This window comes from Eumetopias jubatus, unplaced genomic scaffold (genome assembly GCF_037043125.1).
Source record: "Eumetopias jubatus isolate StellerSeaLion01/CBP00866 unplaced genomic scaffold, mEumJub1_p1.0 scaffold_13, whole genome shotgun sequence".
In the NCBI taxonomy this organism is placed as follows: domain Eukaryota; kingdom Metazoa; phylum Chordata; class Mammalia; order Carnivora; family Otariidae; genus Eumetopias; species Eumetopias jubatus.
The window spans coordinates 38,587,825-38,612,147 of NW_028274819.1; the positions used below are offsets into that span (position 1 = coordinate 38,587,825).

Sequence of the window (24,323 nt, forward strand, 5' to 3'; positions counted from 1 at the left end):
AGAATCTCCCAGCCAAGCTCAGCCTAGATCAGCTGATTCAGTCAACTGGCAGTTCTATAAGTGAGAATAAATGTTTATCATTTTGTGCCCCCTGAGTTTTGAGGTAGCTTATTGTGCAGCACAAGCTGACTGATACAGCATGTTCAAACACAGAGAAGACTTGGCTGATTATACTGAGCAAGAAAGACAGGTACTAATATGGATGAGCCAGGATGGAGCCGAATAAGGCAGAGCCTTATAAAGAAGGTTTCTAGTGTGAAATTCAAGTGTGTTGGGAAGTCATTGGGAAAGTTTAAAGCATGAGTGACACTATCTGGCTTCTGTTTGTGAGATGAACCCCAAGGGTACAAAAGTGGAGGCCAAGTTACCAGTTAGAAGGCCATTGATAGTAGCTTACAGAAGGGTTGTGGCTACGGAAATGAAAGGTGATCTAATCCAAAATGCATTTTGGAGATAGAGGAGATACCAATTGGATCAGGGATATAAAGATAAGGGTGTTCAAGGATGATCCCTAAATTTTGGACCTCAGCAAATGAGTAAATGATGGAGGAATTTTTGAGATGAAGAAGTCTTATAGTAAGAAGATGTCCAGAGTTGGGTGTGAGGAGGGTGGGTGGCGTAGGCATCTCATGTTTGAAATGCTAACTAGGAAGTTAGGTATTCAACTCTGCCTTTTCGGGAAAGTGGGGCAGGCTAGAAATATAAATTTGGTGTCATCAATGTATAGGTGGTATTTGAGGCCATGAGATCAGAGGAGATCACCTAAGAAATAAAAAGATAAGGTACCTGAGAACAGAGCTTAGTCCAAATTCGGAGGTGTAGGGGCTAAGGAAAAGTCCACAAAGGACAAAGGAATATACGGGCCTATGCAAAAGGGGAATTAGGCAGGGGCAGTAACAGGAAACCTAGAGAAGAATCATGGCTCAAATATGATTCATACAGAGCTCTGAGTTGTTGGTAAAGAAAATATGCATCTACTTACAAAAGAAAATAAAGAAAGGCCAATAAAAACTTTGAACAGGAGTATCTCATTGTTATGACACCACACCTCTAGAAATTAGGGATCAGTCTGGCAGGGGATCTGTGGATCTTATGTCCTGTGTAAGTGGATCTCAGTTGGAAAAGCTTCAGAGTCACTGGATTTAATGGCTTCTACAAGCCCTTGGAGCTCTGTAGAGTCTTTGACTAGATACTGTTAGGAAACTACATTGGCTCAGTAAGGAACACCTGATTTGTACAGCTATTGGAAAAGTATACACAGAGCCATTCTAGGCAGAGAAGAACAGAATACAAAGTAAGAGTGCTTTTCCTCCTACATCTCTTCATCTGCAAAAAGATGCATTGCTATAGATCGGTGATACCACAGGGCAAAGGGTAGTTTTCAGGGTGCTGTGAGAAGTAAAGACTAGGCCATTGAGGCCACGATCCTTGAGTCTAGAGGAAAGGCACTGTGTTTGCATCTGCTTAAAAGGATTTCCAGCAGAACATTCTCCAGCTTGGCAAGATGTGTTCTCCACAGCATCTCACCCCCAAGAAAGCCAAGTAAGAACCAGGCTGATGCCTAGGGAAACAACAGTCTCCTCTTACAAAAAGAAGTCTTTTTCCTGCAAACTCCACCTCAGTAGAGGAATGCATCAGAATTGGGGTCAAACTCCAGCTAATCACAAAAATACTTTGTTCGCTCTTTGTTGTTTTGCTCCTCAAAGTGTGGTGCATGGACCAGCAGCACTTCCTGGGAACTTGTTAGAAATGCAGGTTCCAAGCCCCACACCTGATCTACTAAACTAGAATCTACATGTTAGCAAGATCTATAGGAGTTTCATATGCACATTAAACTTTGAAAAGCATGATTCCAGCAATATATGTCCCTTGGGGGCCTTGTAGGAAGGGGTGATTGGTTGAGCAGAGAATTATATACACTTCAGTTCCCTGGCCAGATACCCCATCCAACCTCCATGAGCACCAGGTACCAGAATTCCAGGAGTTTGAAAAGGTTTATACAGAGATGCCTGGATGGCTCAGTCCGTAAATTGTCTGCCTTGGGGTCCTGGGATCAATTCCTGCCTTGGGCTCCTTGCTCAGCAGGGAGCCCGCTTCTCCCTCTGCCTGCCACTACCCCTGCTTGTGCTCTCTGACTCTCTCTCTCTCTCTGACAAATAAATAAATAAAATCTTTAAAAAAAAAAAAGATTTATATAATACTTGGAGTGTTCTCTGGCAGAATTAACCTTCGTGGGTTTGGGTGGCTTCTCTGTATTTTCTCTAAAGTACCCACCACCTCCAGAAGTCACTCTCTAATGAAGCTCCAATCTCTGGAAAGCTCTTAGGGGTATCAACAGAGATGAAAAACAAAGAAAGACCCTGACTATCTTGGTGACTTGACAGAGAGGATTCCAAGATGCCTCTGTCCCTATATTCCTAATCGGGGATATTAAATAGGTCCTGATGACGTTCATGGACTTCAGAGACTGGGGGAGGGGTGAGGGGGCAGTTCAATCACAATGTGAAGGTGGTGGCATCTATGAACAGTTGGAGAGGAACGGAAGCCCTTCTGCCGGGTGATGCCTTGTAACTCGTTCTTGAGTTGAGAGAGGAAAAAAGCCCAGTGGTGGTAACACAAAGCCAGGTTCCAGAGGCCAAGGTCAAGTGTCTGCAACTGGAATGCTGGCTCCGAGAATAAGACCTGCACCAAGGCACGGGGAAGGGCACCCCTGGGGGCATGAAGGCTTCGGGGATCAAGGTGTGCATAGAAAGCGCTCCCGTCTGCACTTTGGAATGAGAACATCAGAAAAACCCAGAAAAGACTGGAACAGCTTAAAAACTGGTTTTGGTCTTGAAGTCAAAACAGAAAGGGTGGCAAAGAGAGAGAAGAAAACAAGAGGGAAGAACTCAGTACCAGTAAACCTGCAGGAAGCGGGGAGGGAACACCAGAGGGACTGGAAAAGGAAATACTAGAAAAAGTAGGGTCGGGTTCCTTTTCCGCAGGCCAAGAGGTGCTAGGAAAAGAATATTCCCGACACCACTGACACAGAAAAGTTATTTAAGTCTGTGGAAATCAAATGCTGAGGAAAGGCAAAGTTGGTTTGTCCAGCAGCCTGGAGCCCCAGCACCAGCACAATGATGTGTGAGGGGCAGCAAAGGAATTCCAGGGTCCGGGGGCAGCCACGGAAGCTGCTGGGCCCTAAAGAGCATCGCCAGGCTAAGCAAGCATCAGGGTCCTGCAGGTTTGGGAGATGACACGAGAAAGAGGAGAAAGAGCCCGTCAGACATGTGGGGCTCCGGGTCCCAGTGACGGCAGGGGCTGCTCAGGCCTTCTGCATCCACAAACACCTCTGCCCGCCCAGGTTCGTGGAGCAGCAGTAAAGCTCAGGGTAAGACTGACAGTGTGGACTGGGAAGCCGGCCTACCAGGTCCAGCCCTGCCACCCCCCAGCTGAGTGACCTTGGACAAGTTACATAACTTCTGAAGAACAGAGGTAATGAGAGTGGGCCTCTGGTAGGGTGGTGAGTGGGGCCGCAGAGTGGGCTAGACAAGGTCGGGCATAGAGTTCACATTCGGTACATGTTGGCTCTTCTTGCCTCACTGCAACATAAATTCCACGGAGACAGGGGTTGGTGTCCATGACTGCTGGAAGCTTTAGGCACCTGGAACAGTACGTGGCCAGTGGCAGTGGCTCGATACCTATCTGTTGGGTGAGTGAATGGTTCGCTCTCTGAATCCTTCTCGTAGAACGAAGGTGCTGCCTGAGGGTGAAGCAGATCAGGGTTCCTGGTTGTCCCCTTGTCTATCTCGAGTGAGTCCTTTAAAAACCACCCCTCCGGACCACTGGAGTCTTCTGGACCATTTCACAGCTTCCTTTCTCACTCCACCCCCCACTGTACATGAAGCACCCCATTTTGGGGGCCCTGCAGACAGACAGGAGAGGTCCCTGCCTCGCTCCACACCCAGGGAATGGCTGGGAAGGATGTCCATCACCGTGACTGCCAGTGACCCAGCTGAAGCCCACCCAAAGCCCACTGCACCTCAGTGGAGCAAAAGGCCCCCTGCCACTTCCCTTTCTGAGGTTTCTGGGAAGCCACTGTCAAGAGAATGACAGAAATGGGAAAGTGCCTTTACCATGCTGAGGCTCCCACTCACTCTACTTCTCGGCAGAAAATGTAAATACAGGCGCACAGGCAAGCCAGCAGCTGGGGTCCTATCTGCTGGGATCACTGAAGGAGCTACAAAGCACAGCAGGAAGCCCAGAGACAGCATTCATTTATGGTGAGCATTTGGCTCCCAAGAAGCCACCTGACAACACGGTATGCGTCCTTCCCATCCCCAAACAGAGCATGGGGGACAGAGTGACACTGATGCTCCATGAGCTCACTCCTCTCCCAAGGGCTCCCTCCTCTGCAGGCCACAAGAAGCAATGTCAGCAGGCCCTGGGAGGTACTCTCTGCGGGTCCAGTGCACAGGGAGCACATCCCACAGAGCCTTCTAGGAGGCCAGCTCTGCTGGCCAATAAGTAGCCAATAATACAGTGTGACTATTGAGCTCCTGCAAGATGGCTAGTGCAACTGAGAAGCTGCATCTTTTATTTTATTTAATTTGCATTAATTTAAATTTAAATAGCCACAAAGGGCTTGTGGCTACTGTACTGGACAGCACAGCTCTAAGTGATAAAAAAGCCCTCGTGCCTCTGTCCCCAGTTCTAACACGGCAGCCAGTTCCTCCTCCAGTGGAAACCATGCTCTCAAGGAATACACTCATTTAAGCCAAGTCTGGCTGCACTTCCTGGGGTTCAGGGCCAAGTGCACTGCCACCCCCAGGAATAAATAAATAAGTCCCACCCCTCACCTCTCCACAGCTCCTAACTAGTTTACAAAGCCCTTCCCCAGATGTTACCTCAGTGGCAATGCGTCATACCCTGAGAAATAGGTATTATTTCCCCCACTTGTAAAGTGGGGAACATGGTCCAAGGTCATGAAGTTAGCCCTGGCCAAGCTGGGACTTGAATCCAGATCCAGGACCGGGGCCCAGGCCATCACTCAACTTTACCAGAGAAGAACGAAGGAAACAAGAAACAACTGCTGTGAAAACATGAAATTTCCTTAGAAGGATACAAGTGGTGAAGTGACCCAGATTTGGATTCCACAGCAGCTCAGACCATTCTCCCCCAGGACACTTGTCGAAGCTGGAGCGTTGCTGTTCAAAACCATCAGTAATTCCCCATCATCTGCACTCCCTGGGCGCCCCTGCCAGCCCAGCGACCTGACAGCGCCTCAGTGCCTCTCTCTCTCATTCCCTCCTTCCGTCTGTCAGGGCTGAGCGCTTCTGTGTGCCAGCTCTCTGCCAGGTACCAGCATCTCTGCCCAGAATGCCTCCTGCCTGCTTCCCAACCTGATGAAACGTCTCCCACCTGCCAAGGCTCAGAGCATCCTCGTCCGGGATGCTTTCCTGGAAAACACACAGTAGTCCCCACTTCTTCTTGGTTTCGCCTTCCTCTGGTCAGCTACACATAGTCAGCTCAGGACCAGAAGCAAACAATTTTCCTGACATATCATCAGACGGTCAACAGGACCCTAACGCTACGTCACATGCCTAAAGCATCTTACATCATCTCATCACATGGGCATTTTATCACCTCACACCATCACAAGAAGGGTGAGCACGGGACAATAAGACATTTTGAGAGAGGCCACATTCACATAACTTTTAGTGGAGTATATTGTAACTGTTCTATTTTGTTATTAGTTCTCGTTGTTAGCCTCTTACTGTACCTAATCTATAAATTAAACTTTATCATGGGAATGTGCGTATAGGAAGAAACAGTATGTATAGGTTTCAGTCCTATCTGCGGTTTCAAGCATCCACTGGGGGTCTTGGAACATATCCCCCCAAATAAGGGGGGTACTACTATACTCTCCTGCATATGTGTGCATGCACACACACCTCCAACGTGCAGTAGAAATATTTGCTATGGTCTTACAATCCTTTCTATTACATTTTCTCACACTGCTTACAGTTTGTATAAAATACCTCTCTCCGCTATTCAAGCTAATGCTTCTCATTGCTTCATTTATTTAACAAATACGATCCCAATTACTAGGATATGGCAGTTGAACACCACAAAGAACCTAAACTGATGGAGCTTATGTCTAGCGTGGAAGAACAACATCAAATAAATTCACATATAAATATAAATTGTAATTCCTGATGGTTCCAAATCGGAGCATTGCAGAGTGCCTAGAAAGTGGCAGCTCTTAATAAATATTTAATTTTTTCCCACTCGGAATTTTGGCACTTGGAATATTTATCATATAACCTTGTAGAGTATTCCATGGAAATAGTAATACAAATAATAATGTGAATCATGACTGACACTTAACATGATCTGCCAACTGCCTGCTAATGCCACTGCAGGAATTATACGCCTTAATCTTTCCAACAGTCCTAAGCGATGAATACCATTGTTACCTCCCCATCTTACAGATGGAAAAATCAAGGCACGAAGAAATTAAAGAACCCGCTCAGGGTCATTTTCCTTTTGAGCATTACCATGTATTCATGGATTTCTCGAAACAACTTATATCAATTGATGGCAATAATTGTTGCTTTTCTATAAGTAAATTGTCCCACCTTGGCCAGTTTGGGGATAACCCAAATATACCTGAAAGCAGCTACTCCAGGGCCATTGTGAAGTTCCCATGCCCCAAATTGTGTAATTAGCTCCATCCAGGCAGCTCTGGTTCCTTTCAGTGGAGAACGATATTAGGGTCAAAATAGCATGCTGGAGGGCCAGGACTCAAACCTGGCTCAGACTCAAGAGTGCGCATGAGCTCTGAAGTAGGAGGGTGGGGAAGGGTAGGGGGTAAATAATAAAAGAGTAAGAAAATAAAAAATAATAGTAGAGGAGAAGGCCATGCCTGACTGGGGGATGGAGGTGTGGTGGAGGGAGAAAAGGTCTAGAAATTATTAACTTTTGCTTTATACACTTAGGATGATTTTCTTTGTTACAGTGAAAATAAAGTACTCTACAATTCTAAAAATAAATGCAGAATGTTCTATAAAGTAAATAAACTAATGCCACATTTTGAACAATGGTCAATGGAGTGCAGCCCTGAGAACCCCCAGGGACTGAGTGGATCACTGTCTTCTATGGAGAAGGAGAAAAGCCAAGAAGGTTCTAGAACTTATTATTTTTTTAAGATTTTATTTATTTATTTGAGAGCGAGAGTAAGCATGAGCAGGGGGAGGGGCAGAGAAAGAGGGAGAAGCAGGTTCCCCACGGGGCAGGGAGCTCGATCCCAGGACCCCAGGATCATGACCTTTACCAGCTGAGCCACCCAGGCACCCCAAAGGTTCTAGAACTTAAAGACCATCCCAAACCACAGTGAGAGGGCTCAGCTTCAACCCCAGGCTGAGTGCCCAACTTTTTTCCTGACTGGGGGAGGCTCGGAATCTACGTTTGTGCCATCCCTGTGTATTACTAGGTGGTCCTCCTCAGCCAGTGAGTTCTTGGGGCTCTTGGGGCAAAGATGGCCCCTGTGGGAGACACTCTAACCCCTCCCTGCCCTCTCATGTACCCACTGTGAGAGCACAGAGAGCATGTGAAGAGGCATGTTCTATCACATCACCCCATTTTATTTCCTTCTATTTCATACCTTCCTCTCTAGCTTCAAAACTCTACCAACCTCCCCTTGCCCTTAGTTGATGAACTCATTCTTACTTCACTGAGAAAATTTAAAAAACAACTTCATCTTTGCACCTGTGAGTCTACCAGCCTCATGGCCCTATATTCATTATCCTCTGTATGCATCATTCTTTGTATTGGGTATCCCCTGCCTTCCCTCCTGCAGCCACGAGTCAGCTTGCCCTGCTCCCGACATCAGTCCCTCCACTCACGTATGGGATTACAGCCCCTATCACCTGTTCAAGGACCTCCCTCCCACTAACAGCTCCCTTCTCTTCTCCATCATTCTTGATCGTCTCTACAACAAGATCACCGCCCATATTCAAGTATGTTATAATATCTCCTACCTTGAAACAAAACGAAATAAAACCTCCCTAGACCCCAAATCACCTTCTGGCTGTTCTTTACAACAAAACCTGGAAAGACACTTGCCTCTACTTACAGTCTCTACTTCCTCACCCTTTCCTTTCTCTCTTCGACTTAACTCCAAACAAGCTTTCCTTCCAGCCACTCCATTGAAACCACTCTAATCAAGGCTAAGGAAAGATATTTATGTTGCCAAATTCAGTGGACAATTGTTGGTCCTCGTTTCCATCAATCCTCAGCAGCATGTGACCCAACTACCTACCAACTGCTTCTTGAACATTCGGTGTCCACCGCAAAGCACGGAGTCTTCCTCTTAGGTTCAAGGCTGGCTCTTCGCAGTCCCCCTTGCTGGCTCCTTCTTCTCCTCCTGATATTAATTGTTGGAGGGACCCAGGGTTCAATCTTTGGACCTTGTCTCCGTCTACACTCACTCCCAAGGCTCAATTTGAGTTTGCACCAGGATTATCTGGAGGGTTTGTTAAAACACACATCACCAGACCCACACCCAGAGTTTCTGATTGTGAGTCTAGGGAGGAGCTTGGAAAATTTAGATTTCTAACAAGTCGCCAGGTCCTGTGCCGGTGGTAGCCCAGGGCCACCACTTTGAGAGACTGCCCTGAATGATCTCATCCGACTCCCTTCACCCCATCCTGCACTCATGCTGATGACACCCAGAAATATGCCTCCAGGCAGACCTCCGCCCTTAACTCTGGACTTCTAGAACCCAGTGCCCTCCTCAACATCTCCTTGCACACATCCAAGTAGCTCCTCGAACACAACATGACCTAACATGACTGAATTGAAGCAGGACCCCCACTAGTCTTCCTAGCAGCAATACTCAATCCACTGCAAATTCACAAATCCTATAGTCTCTACCTGCAAAATACATCCCAAACCTGAATGATATTCTTCCTCCATGATAGCCTAGTCAAAGCCACCATCCCCCTGTCCTCCTGCTGACAGCCTCCTAGCTGATCTCTCTAGCAGGCTCCTGGCCTGCTGCATTCTCTCCTCCATAGCGCAGCAGGTCATATTTCAAAAATGCAAATCATCTATCATTGCCCTGCTCAAAATCCTCCACCTGCTTCTCGCCCATGGAAAATAAAACCCAAACTTCTTTCCATACCCTCCAAGGCCAATTATGATTTGGCACTTGCTTCCCTCTTTGACCTTAATTCCTTCTGCTGTCATTCTCACCCTCCCCACGTCAGCCACCCTGACCTTCTAGACTTCCCCTAACTCACCAAGCTTGGAGCCTCTGTACCTCCAGTTCCGTCTACCCAGAAAGCTCTTCCCCTATTGTGATATGGCTTCTTCCATCACTTCAGGTGGGTCTCTGCTCTGCTATCACCTTAGTAAAGCCTTTCTAAGCACTTGATCTAAAAAGCACCCTCTTGTCACCTGTACTCTATCTTCTTTTTTTTTTTTTTAATAACACTTACCACTAGCTGAGCCGTATTACATATTTATTCGTCTACTGGTTAATTGACTATGTCTCCACCAGAATGCAAAGTCCATAAGGGTAAAGATTGTCTCCTGGCTTGCTTTGTTCCCAGCACCTAGAATACTAGCCAGCAAATAGGAGACACTCAAAATGCTGTTGAATAAATAAATGAATGAATGAATGGTCCTCATCGCTATTCAACATTTTCTTGTTGTATCTTCATTCATGTGCTTATTATATGTCTCTTCTGATTCTCTACGAGCTCCATGAGGTCAGGGGATTCGTTCTCTTGTTCACTGCTATAGCTTCAGCAGCGGGACAGGGGCAGGCAAGCGGTGGGCATTCAGCCAATACTTGCAGGAGTTAAAAATAAACTTCTGGTGGGGCCCACCCACATCCAGGAGAGTCTCCCCCTAGACCTGGGGCCATTTCTCTCCTCTCACCTCCCATTCTCCCCTCCTCAGGCTCCACCTCCCACCTCCATCTGTTCCTGCCTGCCCTGGCCGGCACTCCTAACCTGGTTCTCTCTATGCATGGTGTCACTTCATGTCACTTCAGCTCAAGACCATGCTCTGAACTTGTGGTCAGCCTGGAGAAACTTCAAAGATGCCTGCAGGTTAATTTCTACTGCTGGTGAACTGCCTTGATCTATGCCAATCTGCAGTCACTTCCAGGAGGCAAGCACATAAGGCCAAGTGCCTACGGACAGCGCTCAGCTGTAAGTGACAGGCCCGGGGGCAGCTGAGAAGGTGGAGCGTCCTTCTCCCAGAGCAGCCAGCACAGAGCAGAGCCGCTGGCTCCCCACCGCCTATGGAAAGAGAGGGAGGGAAGGACAATGGCAAGGAGGAAGAGCAAGGGATACCCAAATGGGCATCACAGATGACGAACTGACAAAGTTTAAGTAACTTGTTTATGTTTACCCAGGTAGTAAATAACAAAGCTAGGACTTGACTCCACTAGAGGGGAAGTTCTGCAAGGGCAGGGACTGATCTTCACGTTCCCCCCACTGTCTGCTCAGCAGTGGGCAACAGATCCTGGCATTTCAATAAGTGACTTATTGAAAGACTGAATGAACGAACCCAAGTCTCAATAATAACCAAAGCCCATGCTTTTCCCCGCGATAAGCTCCTAAGCCTGACATTCAAAGTTTTTCACAGCCAAGCCCCAACCTGGATTTCCAGACTTTTCTCCCACACACTCTCACATGAATCCTTTAGGGAAGCCAAGCTGTCCTGTGCAGTGTCCTTGACCGTGCCCCCCCTCTGTACCTTTGCTCAGCCCACTCCCTTACCCCTGCATCATCTGCCTCCTCTCAGCCGAACCCAACCCTGCTCCTTCTGCTCCTCCTTTTGCAAGTCCTCCCTGATCCAGTCAGCCCCAAATCAGCTCTGAACCGTCAGCCCTCCCACAGCACTCGCCACGTGGCAGTCCTCCAGGAACATCGGTAACGCCCCGTGTGGCTCACTGTCTTTGCACATACCTGCACTGTCTCCCCAACTACATTCCTCTTGTCGTGACCTTAGCCACAAAGCTATACTAAGACCCCCACACCATTAATGCAGAATTAGGACAAAAACCATAGTCCGGGGGGGGTGGAACTGAGGCTCGCCAGCCTTGTGGGCTCCTCTAGGGAGGAGCCATGCCTTATCCATACACCCATTCGACCCAGCCTAGGTAGAGGACCCACGATGTGCCAGACACTCTGCTCAGGACCCACGACCAATCCCTTCTGCCTCACAGTTGCTCCCAATCTGGCTGTGGGCACGGTCTTCCAAACAGACCACTGAAATATCAGGTTATGATTACTGAGATGGAGGTCTAAGAAGTCATCCATTCTAAGATGCACAGTGATTTTAACCAAAGCTTTAGGGATAAGAAATGTTCCCTTCAGTGGCTATATGTAGACAATAAGATAGATCATGTCAAAAGGTAAATAGGAGTCTCAAAACAGAGAAAATGTGTTAATATCTACCATGAAAAGCTGATGTGAAGTTTCAAGGCAGAACATAACTCCCATGTCCTCTTCCAATCATTCAGATCCACAAAGCACAAGAATAATGAGGGAATGGGCAGGAGAAAAGGGCAAATCTGCGTCTAGATCTCAGGTGGCAGCAGGTAGGCCCCATATAAATCAGATCACTCATCCCTCTGGGTCATCTTCTCCCTCCACCAATGACACTGGGAAAGAACTTGGAAAATGATGGTGGGTGGGGAAAAGACTCAAAAAAGTGCAAAAACCATGAACAATTCCAAAGAAAATCCGGACAAATCCTGGAAAGGATGGGGCCCAGTGGGGACTCACTGTGCAATGCTTCTCTGGAAAAAAAAAAAAAAAAAAAGAAGAAGAAGAAGAAGTCTGGAGAGCACACCAGGGAGTCTGCAGGAGGGAAAGCCTGTTAGGCACAGAGAGTCTACTGAGACAGCTGGGGACACAGCAAATATGGATGCGCGCACCTAGGCTCACCCTTAGCATAGAGGTTTGCACACACCTGTTGCCATCACAACACTAAGAGCTGCCACGGACTCAACACTTCGCGATGTCAGGCGTGTATCTAGCACTGTTCATGCACGGTTTTTATTTTGATCCTTAGAATCACTCTCTGAGATGAGAAAATTGACATGCAAAGAGGCAAATTAACGAACCCACTTAGCTTGTAAATGATGGGTCTGGAATTCAAACCCAGGTCTTAATGATGACTACATATACACAACCTTATTCCAAGGCACACACCCAGGCTCAGCCCCATGGCCACATTCATAGCCCCAGAGCCACAGATGTGCACTCACTCACATACCGCACATGTCCCACTCAGTGCCTCTGTGAGCCCACTCACAGCGATCCCCTTTCCAGCCCAACCAAACCGCTGTTCTCTATTGCAGGATGCCTATTTCGGACACGAGTTCCAAAGGCTCCAGCTCCCTGCTCCTCTTCCATTCAACCAGGACCATCAGCCTAGTAAACCCCACAGAATGATTTCCCTGTGTGATCTCAAGGCACACAACACAACCTCAACAGGCCATTTTCCCAAGTGCATTAAGCCCATTAAAGGCTTGCAGCTTGTCAAGGTGTGAAGGAACTCACAAAGCAACGGAAGCCCCGGGGGCCTCACAGAGGTACAGACCTGCTCCTCAGGCATGTGCAGAACTGCGTTTCTCAAGGTGAACAGCAAAGTTAAGTGTTGTGGGCATCAAGTGTCCCTGCTGGGGCTGCAGCTTGAGGAAACCAGAGAACCCAGGCCTGGACACACCAATTAACTCACCACTGACTGACCTTTGGACATCAGGAGAATAAAATGTACTTTGAACCACAGAGAAAAACGGACCAAAGGAAGCGTTCTGGGACTTATGTACCCTTCCCCTGATTTTAGACAAAACTATTCCAGACAGATCCAACTCTGATGGATATCACCCCTCCTGCAGTTACCCACTTTGAAATCAAGAAGTTCCTCCTTAGGTATAAACTACATTCCTTGTGCGGCCACATGCTGGCCTTTGCCTCTGCAGAGACAGGGAAAGGGGCTCACCACCACCCTCCTCGTGGTACCCAACAGGAGGCACAACACCCTCAGACCTCTGCCTTCCAAGCTGAGTGAGCCAAGTCTCTCATTTGCCCCCGAAGCACTGACCTTCTGTGCAAACCAGCAGTCACACACCATTTCTGGGCACAAATCAGAGCTTACAGACTGGACCGAACACAGCGTGCCTCACTTTGCCCTTACTAATTCTGTAGGAGTACACCATGTCAAAGAGGGTCATGCACAGGGTTTGAGATCAAAGAGGCTTGGGTTCAGTTACTGATTCTGCCACTTAACCTCTCCAGGTATTGGTTTTCTCATCTGAAAAATGGGGCTGCTCTGAGGATGAAATGCCAGAGTGTCTACATTGTGAGAGACTGCACACATCCATGGGAATACAATGCAAGCAATAAGCCTTTCCCAAGAAAAAGATATGCGTGCAACTTAGGAAGTCCACAGGGCTCACTAAGCCTGTCCATGGAGTCTAAGTCCAGGTTGCTGAGATACAGTAGGACCCTCCTAGCCAAGCACAATAACTATTAGCTATTAATATGAATGGTGTAGTGTTATTAATAAGCTTTTACAGACTTGCTTATCTTCCAACCTCACTTTCATTTCCTTTAGCATATGATTTCACTTACATGTGAAATCTAAAAAACAAAACAAATAAACAAAAAAGCAGAATCCTACCTATAAATACAGAGAACAAATTAATGGTTGCCAGAGGGGAGGAGGGGGAGAGATGGGCAAAATGGAAAATGGGGGAAGGGGAGTGGGAGATACAGGCCTCCAGTTATGGAATGAACAAGTCATAGGGATAAAAGGTACAGCACAGGGAACACAGTCAATGTGATAATGTTACATGGGGACAGAGGGTCGCTACGCTTGTGGTGAGCCCAGCATAAGGTAGAGATTTGTTGAATCCCTATATTGTACACTTGACACATGAATGTAACATTGTGTGTCAACTACACTTCAGTTAAAAAAAAAAGAAAAAGAAAAAGAAAAGGATAGGAATCAGAATGTGGACCTGCCTGTAATTCCCAGTTCCTACACAGTGCCTGGCAGTTAGGGAGCCACCAGCCCTCTTCTGATGGTTTGGCTCCCCAGGGAGGCCATGTCTAAGGTCCTAGGGGATTCACAGAAGCCAGATGTCCTCCTTGGAAATCCATCTTCCCCCTACATTTCAGAGCTACTGCCAATACACTTGAGCTCAAGCCAGAGATGGAACCACTGTTTTCCCTCCCCTCAGCCCCAGACAACCTCAGTCATCCCATCTATCAAGCGTCTAAGTGCATCCAATTTCCTCCCCGTTGGCTCAGCTCCACAGACAGCTTGCAGTCCCAACCGCCACAGCAGAAGAGGCCATAAAGTGAGGAGAAAAAGGCAATCCACAAGCTCCCCTCTCCCAGTGCCCTGGGCTTCTGTGAGACGTGCCCAGCCCAGCCCAGCACCAGAGAGAAGGGAGGCCTTCAATAAATGCCAAGCACAGAGATGATGGATGGATGAACGGATGCCTGAATGGGTGGGTGGACGGATGGCTGGATGAAGATGAGCTAGAACTGAACCAGAAATCTAAAGATCAGGAAACCTCAGAACTAACTCTTCACAAAACCTGGATTCTAATTTAGATTCTGTAGCCAACAAGCTGTATCACCCTAAATAAATCCTTCCCCACTCTGGGTATCAATTTCCTCACCTGTAAAGTGAGAAAATGGGGCAAAGATGCTGACTCTATTTATAGGACACCCCAGACTCACACCCTTGCCCTGCTTTCCAGCCTGAATGCCCTGGCAAGTGCTTCCACTACCCCCGTGGTCACGTGGCCACATTGCTGTTGACCCCCCTTCCCCCCCACCCTGCACTACAAACTCCAGCCTGCCCTGGAGACTGCTTCCAGGTCCTTTCGTGCCTCACATCTATGCTGCAACCACTCCTAACCCATGCCACCCCCCTTCATCTCAGGCTCCACCAAGGTAGGAGATGTCTCAGCGCTCCCAGCATCCGTGCACATGCAGCCTAGTAGTCTAGGGACATAGAGGCTTCATGGAGGGACCTTGGATCCAAGGGAGTTGGAAGTCAACAGATAAATTCTTCTCTTTTCCCCCCTTACTGCACTGACCACGGGGAGATGTGGTGACTCTATGACCTCTCTGAGTAATCGGTTTTGTCAGGAAACTGGCCTGTAATCAGCCCTTGTCCTTGGCCTCTCTCCTTCTCTGCTTCTGTCCCCATTTCCCTGACTCAGGCTTCTTAGACTTGCACTCCTCAATAAAATGTTTGTGCAGGAAGTGATTACCTTGTATTTACTGTGTGTTTACTGTGTGTCTGGCACTGTGTGTCAGCTCAGCCAATACAACTACAAGAACAATTAGCATTTATTGAGCACTTTCTGCAAGCAAGGCATTGGCTTAAATGTTTTATATCATTGAAGTCTTTCAACAACCTCATGAATACATATTATTACTATCTTCATTTTACAGATGAGGAAACCGAAGTATACAGAAGTATAAAGGTTACACAGTTACTACATGGGGGAGAAGAAATACTCAAAACACTTCTGTGAGGTGGATGATACTGCTGTCCCCTTTGACAGATGAGAAACAGACTCAGGTCAAGTCACTTGACAAAAGTCACAGCTACTAAGTGACAGAGTTGCAACTTGAAGGTCTGGGATAGAAACCCTATTATGCCCCCTGCAAGGATTCTTTCAACCCTGGAGAGTTAACTGCTAGGTCTCTGATGAAAGATATATCCCACTGGTGCTGACTCCAGTGCCAAGGCCAAAGTCTTTCTCCTCACCCCTGGCTCTAGTCTTCCCGCCTGCCTACTCCCAAGGTGTCATCTCTCTCAACTTCTCCAAAAATAACAAAATAGCCTAGCGTGCCAGACTGTGACCAGGCTCAGAAATATTTACTGCCCCTCCCTGGAGTAGAAGAGTACTCTCCATCTCCTTTGACTTAAAGCGAACTCTATGACTTTGGCCAATGAAACTGAAGCAGAAGTGACACATATCACTTCCAACCTCTAGCGTTCAGAGTCAGTGAATGCAAAGCACTACAAGTACTACCCCCCCCCCCGATTGTCATGCTGTCCACCTTCCTGAGATTACCTTCTCTCTTCAGTTTGACATTTATCATCCTTATGCATGCTTTATACATTTTATCACTTTTACTCAATTCCTGATAATATACAGACCGTTTTGCATTTTGGTAAACTTTCTGTAAATGTTAGCACACTACACAAAATCCTGCCTCGATTTGCTTTTCTTTCTTCTTTTTTTTACACAGTATTATGTTTCTGGGATTTGGCTGTGTAATAACATGTAGATCTGGTTCGTTTATTTTCCTTGCTACTTGGTGTTCTACTGAATGAACATTTATTCATTCCTTCTCTTGTAGACAGCTTGTTTCTTTTCCTTTTTCTTTATTTTGCTATTATAAATACAAAATGAAAAAAAAAGAGTCAGCGAATGTTTCACCATTCTTTTTTTTTTTTTAAAGATTTTATTTGAGAGAGAGAGAATGAGAGATAGAGAGCACGAGAGGGAAGAGGGTCAGAGGGAGAGGCAGACTCCCTGCTGAGCAGGGAGCCCGATGTGGGACTCGATCCCGGGACTCCAGGATCATGACCTGAGCCAAAGGCAGTCGCTTAACCAACCGAGCCACCCAGGCGCCCAATGTTTCACCATTCTTGTTTTCCCTTTGCCACAGCCATGGCCAGGCTACTGGTAGACATTGCACCCAGTCTCAGAGAGAGGAAAATGTGAAGGAGACAGGTGGTCAATTCACAATGTACCTGTGGCATGAGCAAGAAATCAATTCTTGATATTATAAACCACTAAGAGTTGAAGGTTGTTTACTGTAACATCTAGCCTTCCTATCAATACATACAATGGTTCAAGAATGGGGGTACTACCATAATATAACAACAACAAAGAATATGTTGCATTGGCTTCTGGCAGTGGGCAGAAAGTGTTAATAGAGGCTTAGAAAGATGTTTATTCATATTATACAGTGATGAAACATTCGGTAAAACTACCGTCTGAAATAAACTAAAAGAGAAAGGTATCCGATGATCTTGAAAAAACAGAAGATTAGTATGTGTCTTGATTCCTATTGGCTGCATTTGACAAGGACTAGAGGAAAGAGATGCGCTATGCATTGAATTATATCCCCCCAAACCCACATTCAAATATTGAAGTCCTAACTCCCAGTAACTCAAAATGTGACCATATTTGGAGACAGGGTCTTTACAGAGATAACAAGTTAATATGAGGTTTGAGGGTGGGCCCCAATCCTATATGACTGATGTCCTTGTAAAAAGGGGAAATAAGGACACAGAGATGCACTGAGAGGAAAAATGAAGAGACACAGAGAGAAAACGACCATCCATAAGGCAAGAAAGGAGGCTTGGAATGGATCCTCCCCTCAGAGCCCTCAGAAGGAACTAACTCTGCCATCACCTTGATTTTGGACTTCTGGCCTCCATAACCTAGAGACAATACATTTCTCTTGTGTAAGCCACCCAATCTGTGGTCCCTTCATATGGTGGCCCTAGCAAACTAATACAAGGTGAAAGAGAAAAGAATTGGCCACCTTGTGGATGGAAATGAAAGGGAACAGAGAGTCAGAAATGCCAGGCTTACAGGGTTGAAAGAAAACTTTTTCTCATCTCCTCACAATGATAGATAAAACTGAGAAATACTTGGAGCAGGTCAATCAAAAATCAGCCTTGAGTTGAGGATCAAACGAAGGGTTGGACACTCCACCCATTGTTAAAGCATCTGAACAAATTAAGGTAGTGCCAGTGAATCCTTTCAGTTGGACAAAATGGCAAAAAGGGTCTGGCTCTTCCATGAAAACCTGATAGGCTTAATGTAATCAGAATCAACTGTGAGTGTGGCCCTTGCTATAGAGAGCGGACTGGAATTAAATCGATGACAAAAATGACTAAGTTTTATTCTTGTTTTACAGCCAAAGAGCCAAACAATCTTCAACTAAGAAACAGTTTATAACTGTTTAAGAAACAAAACACACTTTGCCCCCAAACTTCAATGGGGAAGAAGTGAATTGACAGTTTTTCAGCCACTAAGGAGGATAATGGAAGAATAGGGACTCCCAAAAAAGTGAAACCAGGAGCCATGGAAAACAATGAACTGGAGATCTACTTCTAGAGAACAAAAGAACATGCCCAATTCCTAAGGAAAGGGACCCTTATAACATCTCCCCCATTAAATCCCAAAATTGATTATAATTGTGTATCTCCCTTTCTTCCCCTTTCTAAAAAAAAGTATTTATGTAAGTTATTCTAGCCTTCATCTAACATTATATTGGGTGTATGGGAAGCAGATAATTTGCCTTTTTCGTTCGTGCACATTTGAAGCAAGAGGAAGCAAATGAATACCTGATATAAAGACCCATCAAAGAATCCTAGGCTTTGACCCTATTGCCATGACTGGATACGATTTCTACATGGGCTCCCTAGAGACAGGCAGGCGGACAAGTGTGTTTGGGAGCCAAAAGGGGCTGAACCAAATACCCAGGATGAGAAAGGAAAACTGTAATAAACCATATTATCGTTCACAAATATTTACTGCCGTTCCCAGGGGAAGGTCACTTCCTTCCTTGGTCATGGAACTTGCTTTGAGCAAAAGTGATATACTTCCAGTCAGAAGCTTTAGAAGTCAGCTCATGCTTTGTCATGCTCTCTTTTCCCTCGGTCACAACAACCAGCAATGTTCTACATAAAGGATGCCCTGTCAGCCTGTTCCAGAAGCCCCATGTGTTCCGCAGTGAACATGGAGAAAGAAACCAGTCCTTGTGTTATTAGCCACAGCAAACCCCTGACTATATTGAGTGATACAACCATAAATTTCCTCCTCCTTAAAGGTTCCAAGCCAACATCCCTTCCACCTCATCAACAGTTGGCTCCTCACTCTTCTCAGCCCACTGGGGCTGAATTCTAGCCTAAAGTTCTAGAATCTGAACTGAACAAAACTATAGATGAAAAAAGCACCACACAGAGAAACCCAGTTTGAAGACTAATAATAATAATTTGCAGAAGATAGAGTTCACAGCTTCAGGTTTGCAGGTTTGTCACCATTACCCAACAAATAAGACAATGTAATTGATTTCACGGACCACCATGTTTCAGACAGCTAAAGGCTTTCTTTCTGAAGGAGGGGGGATTGCATCATATCAAGTGGGTATCAAATGGGAGACTTTAAAATATGCAGGAAACTTCCCCATCAAAGTGGAACTTTAAACATGACTCTCTTCCCCTATTTATCAAAAAGGGGACTTACTTTCCCTAGACCAGAGATTCTGAACCCTGACTACCAATTATGTTCACCAGTAGAGTTTTTATAAGACTATCAAAGTCTAATGTGGGCCCCCCCATCAGATAGATCAAATAAATTATAATCTCTATTTTTTAATTTAAGTATAGGGGACATATAATGTTATATTAGTTTCAGGTATACAACTTAGTGATTTGACAATTCTGTTATGCCATGTTCATCATGATAAGTGGAATTACCATCTGTCACCATACAAAGTTATCATATATTATTGACTGTATTCCCTAGGCTGTACTTTTCATCCCCGTGACTTATTTATTTTGTAAGTGTATCATCATCTCTTTTTTTTTTTTCTCCCTGAGAAAAGCCAAGGACGTATAACTCTCAAACAAAGAAAATACAAGGGCTCAGTGACTGGACACAGTTTGTGTAAAGTGGGCAATATTCTCTTGACCTGGACAAATGCAGAAAATTCCTGGGCTCAATCATCGTCCAAGGTTGAGGCCAACGATGCTGTGTGCAGGCTCTGATTCCGACAGGGTCATAGGGCATCATCCATCATGTGAAGGGGCTCCAGCAGGTTGGAGACGTGCAGTGCCCATCCGGTTCAGGGGCCTGATGCCCTTGCCAGGGCTCGGGCTCGGGCAGCTTTGGCCTCATCCTCCAGCTCATCTAGGAAACGCTCCTGGGACACGGAGTAGAAGGTGTAGCCATAAATAGCTAACACCAGGGCCCCGATGCCCAGGCCGGTCACGATGTTCCGGGTCCGCCGCTGTGGCAGACTCTTCTGCCACTCGGCGAGCTGCACCTGCCGCATGAATTGCAGCTGCTCGGGAGTCAGCTTCTCCTGAGTTGGGTCGATGCGCTGAGCCACAGGGGCCTTTCCACTCTTGGCATGGAGAGGGTCACCAGCTCCCGGGGCTGCCATGTTGCCGCTCCTGTATCATCATCTCTTAAAGGTTGGTCCTCAGCATCAGAATTTTTTAAAGTTCCCCAAGTGGTTCTAATATGAAACCAGGGCTGAGGACCACGGCACCAGATAGAAAGTCCCTTGAGAGCAGGGGCTAAGACTATCTTCTTCACAGCTGAATCTCTAGCACCTAGTATTGTACCTAGCACACTGCTGATACTCAGTGAAAAAATGGAAAAAAAAGAAAAAATCTATTAAATAAATAAAAGACCACGGACTGAGTAAATGAATCCTGAATAGGCCATTCTCTCCCCATGTTGGTTTTCCCATACATGTTCTACACACCATCTCATCTCTTAAAATTCTGAAAGTTTTTCTCCAGAACTGTGCTGTCTAATATAGTAGCCACTAACCATATATGGTACTTAAATTTAAAATGCTTAAAATCAAATAAGATTTTAAAAATTCAGTTTCTCAGTTATAGTAGCCACAACTCAAGTGCTCAATAGCCACATGTGGCTTGTGGTTACTGTACTAGGCAGTGCAGATATAGAACATTTCCATCATCACTAAAAGTTCTATTGGACAATGCTGCTCTGTAATAACCAATTCCATTTTTAAGAGCTGAAGTGACCTTGGTGATTGAATCCAGCCCTCTCCCTTTATAGATAGTAATAAAATCTAATGGTAATGAACATAAGGATATAAACATGAATCCAAAAAACCAACTGCATGAGATCAAGAAGGGAGAACTCAGAGTTTAGCAGTAGTAAGTGAGAACAACAAACAAACAAACCTCCACGGGGTCTTGGTCCATAATAAGTTTATCATGAATTAATTCTGGGACAGGGCCTCATGCAAACATATGACTAGGAACATATGTAATTGAACACAAAAGGGATGCTCTTTTGTATCCTGGTCAGACCATATGGGAAGCACCATGTTCAACTTAAGACATTAAACATCATTAGGGACATAGACAAATAGCTAGGTATTCAAACGAGAAAAAATGATGGGGGAATTCAAAATGCTGTACCACCAGGAACTGCCCAAGTAATCAGAAATGTTTAGCCTGAAGAAATTGAGGATGGAAGACCTTAAAAGCTGCCCGCAAATCTCTGAGGCCACCTCATGGGAAGGGGATGTAAACTTACTCTATGGTCGCAGGTGCCTCTAGCTGAACAAATCTTTCTTGAGTGCCAACTATAAGTGCCAAGCATTGGCCTCGTACTGGGTACTGATTTAGGACAGAAAACAAAACAAGTAGAGACATGAAGTGATCTATGACAGACTAGGAAACAAAGTCAAAGGAAACAAAAAGAAATATATCATTTCAGTTTACGGTAAGAACTCTGAAGGACTAAACACCAGGAAGCGGTGATCAATAACAAAAGAGGGGACCGTCCGAGGGAAGAGGGCAGGAGGCCTGGTGAAGGAAGTGACCCTGAAAAGTAAGAGCCAGGCAGAGAAAGTGCAGGGACAGGGTCTCCCAGGCCTTTTGCAAGGAGAAATGATGGTATGCAGCAGGGAAACTCCTGGTGTGTTCATGGAACCAAAAGGTGGCCAACGTGACTGGAGTGAGGGAGCAATAGAAAGGCACTGCATTAAGCCAAAATGTGTCTTCCTTTAAATTATTTCTGACAGAGTAGCCCCAAAAATAATATGAGCTGCCTGACAATACAGTGTTATCTCCATCATTGGAGGTAACCAACCACGGGACTGGACTAATGGTTTGTTGGACAATTAAGGATTCCCTTAAAGAATCCTCTCTATGGAAAAGTACACAGATTAAGAATTTAATTTAAATTTTAATGTAAATTTTAATTTACATTCTAATTTTGGAGCTGTGTTCCCACAGAAAAGAATTTAGTCCCAGTATGTTAAAATAAACCCCAATTAGGAATCACAGCGTTCATCAAAAGCATTGCAGTCAATGCTCATCTCATTCTCCCACAATGCTCTCTCAAGAAAACCCTGGTCAAAAGGCCACAGAGACTACATTTTAAATGGAGGCATGCACAAAAATGCACACTAAAATATTGTTTGTCAGAAATCTGAACCAAGCCAAGGTTCCATCAAAAGGCAAAAGGATGAATGCATTGAGGTGTTCTGCAGCAGTTCAAACTAATGAACTGGATCTATAGGTCCTCAAAAGGATAACGGTGAGTGAAATAGTTTCCAGAAGATCCATACTGTGTGATGCCATTTATATAAGCAGTAGTTAACATTCCTGAATGTTTACTATGTCTGTTAATATTCTAACACATTATATGAATCAACTCACTTAATCCAGAGAACAATTCTATGAGATAGATACTTTATTATCCCCATATCACACATTGAAAAAAAATGAGCCAAAGGGAAGTTAAAGAACTTGCCCAACATTACACAGCTAGCAAGAGTCAGAGCTGGATTTCAACCTAAGCAGTCTGGCTCCCAAGGCTGTACATTTAGCCACTATACATGTGCCCTCCCTATTATATTTCTTATATGGACACATATAAATGTAGTAATACACACACACGCGCACGCACATGCGCGCTTTTATTTATACTATGTTATTCAACAACCATTTAGTGATGGCCTTTAGGGAGGTTGAAAGAAGAAAGGAACTGGGAGGGGAACATAAGAGACTTCAACTTATTCTGTAATTGTGTATAAAGCTCTAAGCAAATATGACAAAATGTTAGTATTTGCTGATTCTGGGGGACAGTGACAGCATTGTTGCTTCTATTATCCTTTGTGTTTGTATGTATTTTTCTTTTTTGTTTTGCAGAATAACTCGTGGTCAAGTTAAAAAATCGTATGACTTGAAAGACCTAAGGTCCAGAGAAGTAATAGACCCAGAAGTCAAGTGAAAAAGCCATTCTAGAACCTGCTTCCCCAGGCACACGGTCCCAGGCCTACTCTGCAACCCCACGCTGCCAGGCAGTTTGTGTGCCTTTTTTTTTTTTATTATTATGTCAATCACCCTACATTACATCATTAGTTTTTGATGTAGTGTTCCATGATTCATTGTTTGTGCATAACACCCAGTGCTCCATGCAGAATGTGCCCTCTTTAATACCCATCACCAGGCTAACCCATTCCCCCACCCTCCTCCCCTCTAGAACCCTCAGTTTGTTTTTCAGAGTCCATCGTCTCTCATGGTTCATCTCCCCCTCTGACTTACTCCCCTTCATTCTTCCCCTCCTGCTACTTCTTCTTTTTCTTTTTTCTTAACATATGTTGTATTATTTGTTTCAGAAGTACAGATCTGTGATTCAACAGTCTTAGTGTGCCTTATTTTTTAACAGAATGTAAGTATGAGGACTGAGCCATCCTCGCTTATCAGTACATCTTGGCTTCACTTCATGCACTGGCTGCATCCATGAAAAGTTGTATTTAAATAAAATATTTGCATATCAAATTTTATTTTTCCACGGATTTACATTCTGATTTTGGAGCTGTGTTCCCACAGAAAAGAATCTAGTCCCAATATGTTAAAATAAATCCCAATTAAGAATCACAGCATTCATCAAAAGCATTGCAGTCAATGCTCATCTCATTCTCCCACAATGCTCTCTCAAGAAAACCCTGGTCAAAAGGCCACAGAGACTACATTTTAAATGGATACATATTAAAGTGTAGTCCCGTGGTTAATTCAGATTTTCTTGCATGTTCTCTTTGGGCTGCCAAACCAATTACCAGGTATTCATCTGCAGGTATTCCACAGGCCCCTCCTAGTGAAAGACTCATAAAATTCTATTAATGGAATTCACCAACCAACGAGACAACCATCTGTCCTAGTTGATTTAAAATACCTGCCAAAAGATATTTTGGCAGATGTCCTTTGGTTTCTCTTAAGAGAAGCTGTATCTTTATCACATCACATTTATTTATTCATTCCTGCTCTCAATCATTAGGGAAAAACAAGCAGGAGGTGGAGTGGGGCTGAGACAAAGACTCTGCAGGTATAGACCCCTGAGTTCAAATCCTATGTCTGTCACTACTGATAATGTGAGTTCCAGGGACTCTCTAGATCTTGTTTCTTCATCTGTATGATACAATATGAAATTAGTACAAAAGCAGGAGTGTTGGTAGAAGGATGAGAGACAAATAAACTTGAGGAGT

The 24,323-nt window shown here is 45.2% G+C and overlaps 1 protein-coding gene and 1 pseudogene across 1 annotated transcript in view; both read right to left on the reverse strand.

Moving 5' to 3' along the window:
* The window catches only part of NELL1 (neural EGFL like 1), an 820,872-nt gene that overhangs the window by 778,633 nt on the left and 17,916 nt on the right, over window positions 1–24,323 (reverse strand). The window lies entirely within an intron of this gene.
* On the reverse strand, window positions 19,711–20,233 carry LOC114219998 (cytochrome c oxidase assembly factor 3 homolog, mitochondrial pseudogene; annotated as a pseudogene).